The sequence below is a fragment of the Cercospora beticola genome, chromosome 5, assembly GCF_033473495.1.
Source record: "Cercospora beticola chromosome 5, complete sequence".
NCBI lineage: Eukaryota > Fungi > Ascomycota > Dothideomycetes > Mycosphaerellales > Mycosphaerellaceae > Cercospora > Cercospora beticola.
In genome coordinates, this window is record NC_088939.1 from 4,700,958 (window position 1) to 4,714,471 (window position 13,514).

Here is a 13,514-nt window from a genome sequence, read left to right on the forward strand (position 1 = left end):
CTATATACGGTCGAGATTTCCTATATACTATATAAGATAGGTATAAGAAGTCTATAGTCTCTCTTAGCGCTTCGGGTATACGAATACGTTTAACTTAAAGTAGAAAGATAACTATATATCTTATCCGAGTCGAGCTAGTTCGTAACTACTATATAGCCTAATTAGTTACCTACTCTTAATATATAAGTATTAGAACCTCCGCCTATAATTCGGTAGATATAGACTTAAGCTAGAATACCGCTAATAGTATCGCAAGTATACTAAAGATTTATATCGCGATATATCGCTCTAGAACTAGAAATTATTATTACTAGGCTATATATATTAAGAGTACGCTACTAAGAATTATCGAGGTTATTAGCGCCTATCTCGACTTCGAGCCTAGTATTATAGAGTCTAAGCTAGAGAATATAACTCGTTATATAGAAAGTATAAATATAGAAGATATTAATAAATAGGATATAACCGAGTTCTATAATATTATAAGATAAGTCGAAGTTAATAATAAAATAGTAGAATAGAACTATTAGAACTATATCCTAGAAGCTCTAGAAGTACTTATAGAGAAGTATATACTTAATAAAGATAATAAAGATTATTAGTAAGAAGTTAGAAGAGCTAAGTAGAAATACTATAGAGCGTAGTAATATAGTATCTTCTATAAAATATATACGTCCTATACTAAGTCTATATACTAACTCTAAAGACGACTTTTAAAGAAAATAGATTCTAGTAGATATAAATACTAATTATCGTTTCTAATAGATAATAAGTTATTTAATACTTTAATATACTTTAGGTCCTCTAAATAAAATCTACTTATCTTCTAGTCTATTAACTCGGTAACTCGAATACTACTATCTTCTTTACGATATACTATAATATTAGTAGATCGGAAGTTACTATAAGTAAGTATAATCTTTTACTATTATAGTAGAAAAGTCTACTTATAGAGAAATCTTCTATATACTATATCCTTATTATAAGTATAGCTATATATAAAATTCTAGAGCTCCTTAATAGTATAGATTAGGAAATTAGTAGTCCGAGTTCGTTTATAAGTATCTTTATAGCCTTCGCCTACTAGCTCTCTAAGTATATTACTATATTCGAAGAGTATTTTCTAGAGCTATAGAAGTAATATATTTAATTCGAGATAAAGAGATTCTTTCTAATATTCTATAAGACTCGTCTATATAGTTATAAGATCTACTCTAGAAACGAGGTCTATAAATATATACTAGACGCCTCCGATAGTAATAATACTATATACTTTTAGTATAGGTATTTATAGTAATTTTATTTCTAGAAACTATAGCGTTAAATATTCTATAGAATCCGGATTACTAATTGCTTTAACTACTAGATATTCCCTATAACGAGTAATAAAGTAGTAATATTCTACTATTAACTAGAAAAGGGACGTTACTATTTTAAAGATCTCTAATATTATAAGCGATAATATATATCTACTCTCTAGCTAAAAAGGATTCGCTTTACTTAGTAGAGATCGGATATAATTAGATAATTCGAAGACGATAGATATAGATAAGCTTATATCTAGAGTCTACTAAGAACTATATAGATAGTCTAGAAGTAGACTTAGAGCTCTATTACTAGGCTTATAGTCTATCCTCTCTATAATAAGTATCTCGGAATATAATTACTATTAAAAGTTAGTTTATAATATAATAATTCCCGGTACTTATATTAGAGTATATCTCTTCTTCGACGCTAGAGTTAATTAATAGTAAGCTAGAAGTACTAAGATTATATCTAAGTCTAGCCTATACTTTAAAGCAATTTTTAGTTTCTATAGTACTCTCTTATTAAAGTATAATACTATATCGAGGCCGCTTTTATTATTCTACTTTAGTATTCTAACTTATATACCTTAGAAAAGAGAATAGAAGTAAGTAGTTCTCTAATTATATATATCGATACTAGTTTCTAGAAAGAGAACCTAGATAATATAGACTACTATAAATTAGAGAAAGTAAGATATAGGTCTAGTAAAGAGAAATAGAAGTAGAAGATAATAGAAGATAGAAAATAAATACTAATAGCTTTAATATAAAGTAGATATCTTAGAGAAAAGAAAATAAGAAAATCCTTCTAGTATATAGAAATAAGAATCTCTTATACCTAAAGTAGTAATCTTATATAAGTAGTACGTATCTACTACTTAGTATCGGATTCGTATAGTAATCTACTATATCTCGGTACCTTATAGACTATATCGAGGAATAATAAGTAGGTAGCTATAGCTACTAGTAACGATATTATTATATATAAGTTAATTCTTTTAGAAGACTTAGAATATATATTAGAGATTTGCTATTCTAACTAATATTATACTATATCGTTATCGGAGGTCGAAAGCTCGGACTATTAGTAGTATATAATATATATTTAGTCGATATATATACGCTCTCTCTACTAGCCTCGATAGTAGGTATAGTAAGTTACTCGAATCCTTATAGTAACTTCTAATATAATAGGAAACTATAAGGCGCGTATTATTATCTTCCTCTTCGCTTCTTATTATCGCTAAACTATATTAAATAAATAATAGTACGTAGAGAAAAGAAGAATATTTAATATTGCTTATCTAATAGAAATAGCCTAGATACTATAGAGCCGAGTACTAATTAAAGCTATAAACGTAGTCTCTAAATAAAGTCTAATATCGTACGTTTATATACGTTATAGATACTACTCGAGCTATTATTAATTAGATTAAAGTATATCCTAGCTAAATAGTATTCTATATAGTTAATAGGCTTATTATATATACTCTAGTAGTAGCTACTACGCTATTTCTTAACGCTCTAGAATTTACTACTACTAGACTAGTAGTAGGTTAGTTCCGTTCCTCTACTTAGAAAGATAGTAAAGCTAAATATAACCTAGGTTTAATAGTAGCTAGAGTAATATTATATTTTTCGGTCGTACTTATAAATAGAATATTCGCTACTATATAGAGTATAGCTATAAGTAGTTATAGAGTAGGTATTATAGCGGGATTTACTTAAGCTAGAGCCGTACTATTATCGATCGGTACTTAGACGTTAAGCTAAAGCTACTTAGCTATATAATCCTTCCCTATCTATTACGAATACTATATAAACGAAACTTATAGAAGGTATCTAGTAATTAATCTATTTAAAAGGTTTATAGATACTACGACTTTACGTTTTACTTATACGTTATATTAATAATAACTATACTACTTACTTACCCTTTAATTATAGCGCTATTATATTCGATATTTAAATTATAGTTTTTATATATTTTAGTATAGCTCCTAAGCTATTACTATCTGCTTTAATACTATTTAAGAGTAGTAGTTATTCGGAGAGCTTAGGAGTCGTTAAAATATAGTATCCTATTAGGATACCGAAGTTATTTAAGGGACTACCGAATAGGTTTACTATACTTATATAGCGACTATTAATAAGAAGGATATAGTTTATCGCTATAAAGGTAGCTAGTATAGTTACTTAGAGAAACCTATAAACTAAGGCATATTTATACTTTATATATTATTAACCTATATCGGGGGTCGCGCTATAATATCTAGGAATAAATATATTAGCGGACCTTACTATAATACGTATATACTAGTACTAAACTCCGCTCTATACCTCTATAATAATATAGTATACTCGGGATCTTACTATAGTCGCGCTAAAGCCGTTCGGATTATTAGATAAGTAGAATAGAATTATAATAATATTCGTATCGTATAATAGAACAAAGTACTAGATATCGTTTCCTAATAGTCGTACTATTAGAAAAGTAGGAGTAGTATATTTATAATTTCGTATTACCGATAGAAGAGACTAGCTTTTTAGAACTCGAACTCGTTTCTACTCGAGTATAGTATAACGAAGTTCTATAAGATATCGGCCTTTACCTATCCTTACCTTTACTATATACGTTTTTTAAAAACGCGTAGAATAGAGAGACGCTTAGAATAGGTATTTTTATAATAAACTCGAGTTATATAGAGCTCGTTCTTTATCTAGGGAATTATTACTATCTCTATAGTCGTATATAGACCTAGTAGTAGATAAATTAGCGACTATAATAGGACGCGCCTATAGTCTTACTTTTTCGGCGAGTAAGAAAATCGACGCGCTACTATATAGTAGAAGCTTAGTAGGCCTAAAGTATTTATTCTATAACTATATATCGTACTTTAGCTAGCCGGTAAAGTTAGTACTCGATACTCTATTATCTAAAGCTCTATAATCGCGTAGCGCTTTCGTAAACTATTTATAAGTAGTATCGTATCGCTTAAGAGAGCGTATAGTAACGCAAATCTCGATCTACTATCGTTATATATAATACTCTCTAGCTCTTCGAGAATACCGAGCAGATCTTTAAGCTTATCTAAGCGGCTACGAACTTGCCTAGAATAGTTCTTATAGCTAAGGATCGTATCGCGTAGAGCTCGGGCGGCTTAGAAGCTAATAGAAATTAAGCCGATAACTACTATAGCTAATAAAAAAGAGTCGCTTATCTTAGAACTTATAATAGCAAAATCCTAGAGCTTTATTTCGTTGCCTCTTAGCTAAAAAGGTATAATATCCGAGCTTAGTAAGTATAGATAGCTCTAGGTTATAAATCTTTAGTATATTACTATATAACCTAGGTATTACGTAACTACCTACGTAACCTCGCTCTTATAACTATCCTCTTCCTCTAGAAGGCGACGCCCTAGCGCTAAGCCCGGATTACGTGCTTAGAGGCCGTAGTATATTACGTAACTAAGAGTACTTACTAAGTTATATTAACTCTAAAGCGATAGGTAAGAGACTATAGAAGTATATAGGTCGTACGCGTACGGAACCTAGTTACGTAATACGAGTACGTAATAAGGCAAATCTATAAACGTTGCCTAGTACTAAGGCATTTAGCCTTAGTACGTATACCGACGCAATTTTAACTCTGCTTTTTAGCTCTAAGTAAGGATCGAACTAAAGACCTTAGATATACTAAGCTACCGACTTCGGCCGAACCTATAGTAGAACCGTTAAGCTCGGATATTCTTATAATAGCGAAATCCTAGAGCTTTATTTCGTTACCTTTCGGCTAAAAAGGTATAATATCCGAGCTTAGTAAGTATAGATAGCTCTAGGTTATAAATCTTTAGTATATTACTACGTAACCTAGGCATTATATAACTATCTACGTAACTCCGCTCTTATAGAACTATAAAGAACTATTAGTAATAGAGCTACTAATAGATAGGATAAATTAAGTCGAGCGATAGTATAGGAATTAATACTAAGTAAGATAGGCCGGAAATACGCCGAGATAAAACTCTCGAGGCGCTAGCCTTATTTCGCTTACTACCGGCTCGAAGTCGTCTATTATCTACTCGCTATAGAACGCTCTACTCGATTCTTAAGTTTCTATAAAGAACGTACCGATAGCGCGAGGACTATAGCTAGCTAAGTAAGGCGTCGTTCTAGATAACGAACGATAGAATAGTATAGTCTCGCGATCGCGTCTTAAGCTACGAATATACCTTTAGAAACGCTCTTTAATTTATTTACTAGGCCTCGACGCTAGTACTTAACCTACTATACTTTATAAGTATTACTCTAATAAAATTTATCTATACTATCCTCTCGTAACTAAGAGCTAATATAGCCTAAAGCGTATTACTAGGAGTTAGGAGAACGATAGTAGAGCGATTTTAATAGACTTTTTACTTAAATAACTATAATACGCCTTCTATATATCTAGACTACGAGCTCGGAAATCCGTTTAATAGCGCTTAGTAAGACGTATCTAGAGGAGTGCTCTACTACTATAAGAGAAAGGAGTTTCTATAAAGTAGTAAGTTAACTTCTAGATAATACTAACTACTACCTAGCCTACTACCTAGACCTTACTCTAGTTTTATTACGCTTCGCTATACTACTCTATTAATCGCTTTATAGATAGTAGCCTCTATAGCTTACTACTACTTACGTCTAATCTATATCGCCCGTATTTATTAATTCCTAATATTATAGACTAATAGCGCTAAGCGAAATAGCTTCGTTACTCTTATATAATAGCTACTCTACTTCTATAGTTATAATATAGCTTCTCGCGCCGAGCCGGGACTATATAAGTACTATACTATTTAATAGAGTCTATTGCTCGAGCAAACGCTACTATAATTAATCTCTTTATAGATATATCGAGAAGTAAGCTACTTACGAAGTAGAAGGAAGTAGCTTCCTATAGTCTACTACTAGAATTCTTTATACTATACCTAAAGAGATTAGAGAATAGTATATAAGCAACCTTTACTCGTCTTAGCTTCTTATAGCTTAGTACTTTATAGCTAGCCTAGTCGCTTCTTTATTACGACCTAAATCGAGATATTTAAAAGTAACTTAAACCTCGTCCGGATCTAAGTCGCTCTCTCTATAATCGATAACTATTAATAATAACCTAATAGCTTCTAAAGAAATTTTTATACTAGCGATAGTATTCTAAGACCTAGAATTAGACTCTAATCTATAAATACCTATTAGAGATAGACTACTATAGACCTTAAATAGGTAAGCTTATTCTTTAGAAGAGCTATATTATACTACCGGATTAGCTATATAGAATAGTAATAGAAGTCGTTATATAAATTATATTAACGAGAATATTAGTCTCTTTACTAGTAAAGATAGATAAGCCGTACTCCTTACGTATTAGAATAATAAGGATAAATTATATAAAGCTATTCTTATACCGGTATACTATCCTTCGAAAGATTAGACTTAAGTAATAGAATACTAAGAAACATTTTTATAGCTATTACCTATTCCTATCTCGGAACGAAAATACTATAAAGTTAAAAGATAGAAGGAATTTCGCTAGTAATATCCTAGGGAAAGCGAAGCGGTAATCTAGGAACGTATAAAATAGTACTACGAGTTATAGCGGAGCTAGTAGTATTCTCTTTTACTATTCTAGAGAGTTCGGATTATAGAGGAAAGAGAAGTAAGTTAGGAAATTTCCTACTAAGTATATAAAGCTAATCCTAGAAAGCTAGTACTATATATAAAACGAGAAAATTACTTTAAAGTAGAAATTAGAGTAGCGAACGATATCTACGAAGTATAGGAAGCCGTAAGTAAACTTTATAATAAGGCTAAGAAAAAGATAGGCGAATATATACCTAATAAGTATCTATACTATAGCGATTTCGACGCCTTCGGAGAGTAGTTTACGATATAGTATAACTCTCCTCTCTATTCTAAAGAATAGCTCTTAGATAACTTTAAGACTAACTAGTATAGCGTAGAGGTTTAGATAAAATATAAAAGCTAATAGGATAATACCGAATAGTATACGGACTTTATCTACTACTTTCGAGAACTATCTACTATAGAAACTATCTTCCTATTAACTACTAAGTAGGTTCTAAAGAGCTATATCTATAATCGAAAGTAAGGCTTATATCTTTTATATAAGGTAATACGAATAGCTTACTAACCTAGCGTAATTATAAATCTAAAATTGCCGAGTAGAGCAAATCCGATAGGTTTACCTATATCTATTAATAGTATCTTTATCGACTACGAGTTTAATATATTAAGGCGGGAAATAAATATTATAGATATTCCTTACTTTATTATAATAATTATAGTAAGTTAGAAATTTATAACTAGAGATTAGAATATAGCTACTACTTTTAGTAGCCTTACTATAGCTTTAATAATACTAGTATATATATAGTTAAAGATAGGTTATACGGATATAGCGAGTTTATATACTAGCTTAAGAGTCTCGTATACGAATTAAGAAGCGCCGTTAATAGCGGCCGACTTTATTTATATTAGAAGTAGGTTAGATATTACGTTAGAAGAGCTAGTACTTTTTCGTCTAGAAGCGAGTTTAGGCTAAGCTACTAACGCTCGGGTATCTATTATAATAAGAAATTATAGTTAGAGAAATACCTATCTAATCCGTACTAGTATATATATTCCCTAACGTCGACCTTTATATAATATAATTATATTAGCTCTATATATCTATAATATCTACTATCTATATTATAGTCTTATAAACTCTTATAGTATAGTTTTAGAGATATATTAGGTTAGTAAGATTTACGTTAGAGCACTTTAGATAAGGATAGCTAATCGGCTAATTATTTATATAATACTATAGGTACTTCTAGTAAAAATATCTCCTAAGTCTATTACGATTATAGAATTTCTTTAAGCGTTTATCGATATAGAGGTCTGCCTTACTAATATAGAATATATATTACGTCGGAGTATATTCGATCGGAAACGGATCTTATAGCGCTTTTACTTTATATAGAAGGTCTATACTTATATCTCTATCGTACGTACTAATATATACTAACTTTATACGATATATCTTCTATTCGATAGATTTCTAGCTTCTACTTAGCGCTAATACTACGTTTATAGTATTCGTACGTCGTTAATATTCCTCGATATAATCGGATATTACGAAGATAAAGAGAGCTTTTATAGTATAATTCTGCTCTTTACTAAGCTAACTATATAGCTAGATAATAAGTAGTAGAAAAGGGAGCCTACTAAATATAATTACTTTAGAGACTATATAAGTCTATATAGAGAGCATCCTTCTAAAAAGTAAGGTACCTTTATATAGTAGTAGTAAGACTAGCTATTACCTTTAGCTACTAAGTATAGTCTAACCTAGAGAGTATATAAGGCTACTATAGGAACCTTACTAAACCTATTAAGAAGATCTAGAGAGAGGCTCTAAGGAATATTATAGGAGTATATAAGTTAGTTATAATAGCTATCCTAGAAAGAGAAGCAAATATTACTCCTTTCTATTTATATACCTAGGACCTAGCTAGGTAAGTATCTAAAAAGCAAGATACCTAACCTATATACTAGTATATTAAAGATAGGTATAGAGAGATTAAAAGGTAAGTATAAATAGGAAAGAGAGCTAGGCAACCTATACTACTAACCTAAACTAGATAGGAGGAAATCCTCTAGATAGTATAAGGCTAAGAAATAATAATATAGGTATACCTAGGCTATAAGGTATAGTAGGCTAAATACTAGTAGGATAGAAAGTAGGAAAAAAATAAAAAAGAAAGAAGAGTAAGAGTAGGAGAGAAATAACTACTAGTATAGAAAACTACTACCTTCTCTACTATTAGACTAACTCTATATAAAGGACTTACTAGACTAGAGAGTATAATAGTTATACTCTTAAGGATAGAGTATATTAGGATAAGATAATACTTTACTAAAAGAAGAGTTCTAGGCTTTATACTAGACTACGAATATAGGTAGGGATATAAGATACTAAAATATATATATATATTCTACCTAAAATAGAATAAGAGAAGATACCTACTATTCTATATAGAGGTATCTATAAACTAGAAGGATCTAGCTAATATAAAGAGAGAGCTATATATAATAGTAAAGTAGCTTATCTAAGAAGAGGTCCTAGACTAATTCTTACTTATAAGAGAAGAGGTATAGGAGGATAAGAGAAGAGAGAAGAGGAAGGATAGAGTCTAGTAAGAGAAGGACTTACTAGATACCTAGTATTATCCGAAGGAAAACAGAAGCAAAGGAAGCGGCTACGTAGGCTATAAATAAAGGGATATATAAGAGTTTTTCGAAGGCTTTTCCCTTAACCGAAATCTATAGAGCGTACTACTTACTCTAGTTAAAAGAGATAGACCGGCGTATAAGAATTATCTATCTATATAGCTAGACTTTCGATAGCGTCTTCTTATTATACTTAATAGGAGAGTATTCGAGCTAACTTATAATATTTATAGTAGATTACTACTTATAATACCTCTATAGAATATCGGCTATTATAATCTTATATACTACTTTTCTTTTATTCTAGTACTATTAGTCTACTCTCTAGTAAGCTTTATAAAGCTAAGTACCTCGAGCTCTAGAAGACGTTCTATACTTAGTATAGATCTTCTTAACTAAGCTCTTTTATATTCTATATAGTAGCTTTACTTCTAGGTAATATATAATTTATACTACTTAGGTCTCGTTTAATATATAGAGTCGGCGTAGATCGATAGTATAAGTTATACTACTCGTAGCTCTTATAATCTCGGTCTAGAGCGCGAGGCTCTAGTAGATAGTATATATATCTTAGGTAATATAACGAGATAAGTAGTTATACTAAAATACTACTAAGCTTATATACTAGAGGATTAGGTTCCGCTACGCGTTACTAATAAGACCTATAAGCTTTTAGCGACTAATCTACTCTACGCTAGAATAGAATCTACTACTACTATCTAGAGCTTCGCTATTACTTCTATAGAAGTAGTAAGGTTTTACTATATACTCGAATTCTATAATTCTACCGAGTATAGATAGTCTACTATATAGCTAATTATCTATTATAGAAGTAGTAGTAGAGACTATAATTCTATATATAGTATCCTCTAGTCTATAAAAAAGTAGTATACTAGTCTTCGAGTTCTTAATTAGTAACTCTAGCTAGTTAAGACCTATAGAGACTCGAAGATAGAAAAGCTCTTCTAGTTCTATAAGGCTAGGTACTATAAAGGCTTCGTCGGTAAATACTAGACTTAAAAGAAATATCTATAGATAGAGAAGGAGATAGAATTCGCTTAGAATATCTAGAATACTAAATATATTTCTAAGATATATATTAGTAATCCGGATTATATTCTTAAATACCGATTATAGTATAGTAGTACTATATATATATCTTTTAAGCCTAGGTAACCTTTAGTATACTTAAACGTTAGCTCGATTAGAAGCTATAGCTAATTACTTCTTATAGAATCTCGAAGAAGTATAAGCTTAAAGTATTCGTACTAGAGTTCTAGGAGTATACCTAGCTAGTTACTAGTAATATCTATAAGCTAGAAGATTAAGGCGAGTTATACTCTTAACTATTCGTAGTCGAGTATAAACTTAAGCGAGGTCTATAATATTTTTAGTAGTTTAAATTTATCCTTAGCTCTTATAATTAGCTTCGGTCTCTTCTCTATCTATAATCGGAACTCCTATACTAGATGCTACCGGACCTATAGTATATATAAGTAGTAGAAACTAAGCTAGGATAAGAGTATTAATACTCTATATATACTATATATCTAACTTTTAATTATAAGGTCGATTATAATATAGCCTATCTTAGTTTTCTATATAATATAGAAAGTATTCTAGTACGTCTATAGAGTACTTATACTTCGTAAAGTCTCGTACCTCTATTCTAGTAACTAGTAAAAGAATAAGTAGACGATAGCGATAAGTATTACTCGGAGTGTTTCGAGAGTATCTTTCCTAGTTATCTAATAATATCTACGTTTATTAGATTAGTAGAGCACTATATACTATATCGTAATCTACTTATACTAGTAATATACTTATACTATAATCCCTTTATCTAGCTCTATAGCTACTTGCTTCCTTTAGTATAAATCTTTTATATATATACTATCTTATCGAACTCTACTTCTATATATCTAAAGCGCTCTATCTAAGAAAGCGCGTTACCGATTTCTACTATATAGCCTATAGCTAGAAGAACTCTACTATATATAAGGCCTATATTAGATATAGAACTATATACTATTCGTCTCGCGATTCCTTATAGTAGAGTAACTATACCTAGGCCGACTAGTAGAGTACTATAGAAGCGTAGTAGATATAAGGAGGAATAACGAATAAATAAGTAAGTCTAGCTAGCCGGCGACTCGAGAGATAGCGATCTAGCGCCTTTATATACTTTAGAGAGATAGAAGAAAGAAGAAGTAATTAGTATAGGTATAGAGATATAGCGAGGCGCGCGCTCTATAAAGTAATATATAGAGCCTACTATCTATATAAAAGTCTATTAACTAGAAGAGTTAAGGAGCGGCGGGCCGTAGCGTACGCTAAGTCGTATTAGAGCTATCGAGCGGCAAAATAGCGTCCTAATTTATATATATTTATATCTCGAGTTAGGAGCGATTTCGCTCTCCTTTTATTTAATTCTATATTTTCTAGCTTCTAGCTTTCTAGCTATAATATAAACTCGGGCTTATAATCTATTAAGTTTAGGAGTCTAATCTATCTAAGTATAGTAGAATAAAGCAAAGTAAAACTCTCTATAATAAGTAGTTAAAAAGGCTTAGGTTTCTATCTACTATAAGTCTATAAAGAAATACTCTCTACTAAGAATTCCTAAAGTTTAAAGTACTACTTACTTAAGGCCTAACTATTAGATAGAGAGATATAGTATCTTTAGAATCTTATATTATAATATAGTAGCTTAAATAGTAGCTTAGTACCGAGTAGTAGGTCGATCGTATACTCGGCGCTATTAACTAGTATACTTCTTATTTCTTCTATTAGATTAAAGAGATCTAAAAAATCCCGGAACTCTATAAGTAGTAGCTCTTAGCTAGTATCTACTTTCTAAAGTAATATAGTATATATATATAGAGCTTTTTAGAGATTCTTATAGAACTTATATACTTCGTATATTCGTACTATATATATCTCGCTACTAGACCTAAAGGTCTACTTATTAGTAAGAGTATCTTCCTTTACTTTATAAGCTATATACTATAGCCGGTCTAATAAAATATAAGAAGTTAGTATATTATATATATAGAAGATACTACTATATATATATATATATATATATCGCTCTCTTAGAGTTAGTAGCTTATATATATATATAATATATACTATAGTAGTACTCTAGTTATTTAGTAAAGAATATTACTAATAGTAAAGTAGTATTCTTCTATATAGGAAGGTCGTACTATAGAGCGAACGATCTAGAGACTATATTAATATCGGTACTACTATCGAGTATATAGTCGGCTCGCTAGTATATTATACTCGTCTCGATCTCGGCTATAATAGGAATTACTAGTCTATTCTATATAGATAGATAATCTATTTCGCTTATTATAGTATTTAGAGCTTATAAGTTTTCTCTAATATTTTACTTTTTAGCTATTTACTTATAGTTACTTTATAGACTATAGGCGTCTTCTATAGGTAAGAACTTAAATAATTAGACTTAATATATCTCTTCTTCTTATACTCGAAGTATTTAGCTTTTAACTTCTAGTCTAAGTTATCTTTATTATACTTAGACTAACGCTACCTATTCTAACTAAACTTCTCTTTCTTTAGCTAAGTAGTAGTATTATTACTACTCTTATACTTATAGCTCGACTATATTTTATATCTAGTATACTTACTTAGCTTACTTCTACTAGACGAACTTCTATAGCTACTTTATAAGAATATAGCTTTCTCGGCCTATTCTAAGTATATAGTAAGCGCTATAAGGTCGGCTCTTTTAAACTCTATCGTATTATAGTTCTTAATAATATTTTTCTATAGAGAAGCTTATAGCTTTATAAGAAGCTAGTAAACTAGCTATAGCTTATAGTAGTTACTAAGTTACGTCTTAAGATAGACTAACTTATTTACGAACTAATATACGCTTTACTTTTCGCGCTAATAGGCTCTCTT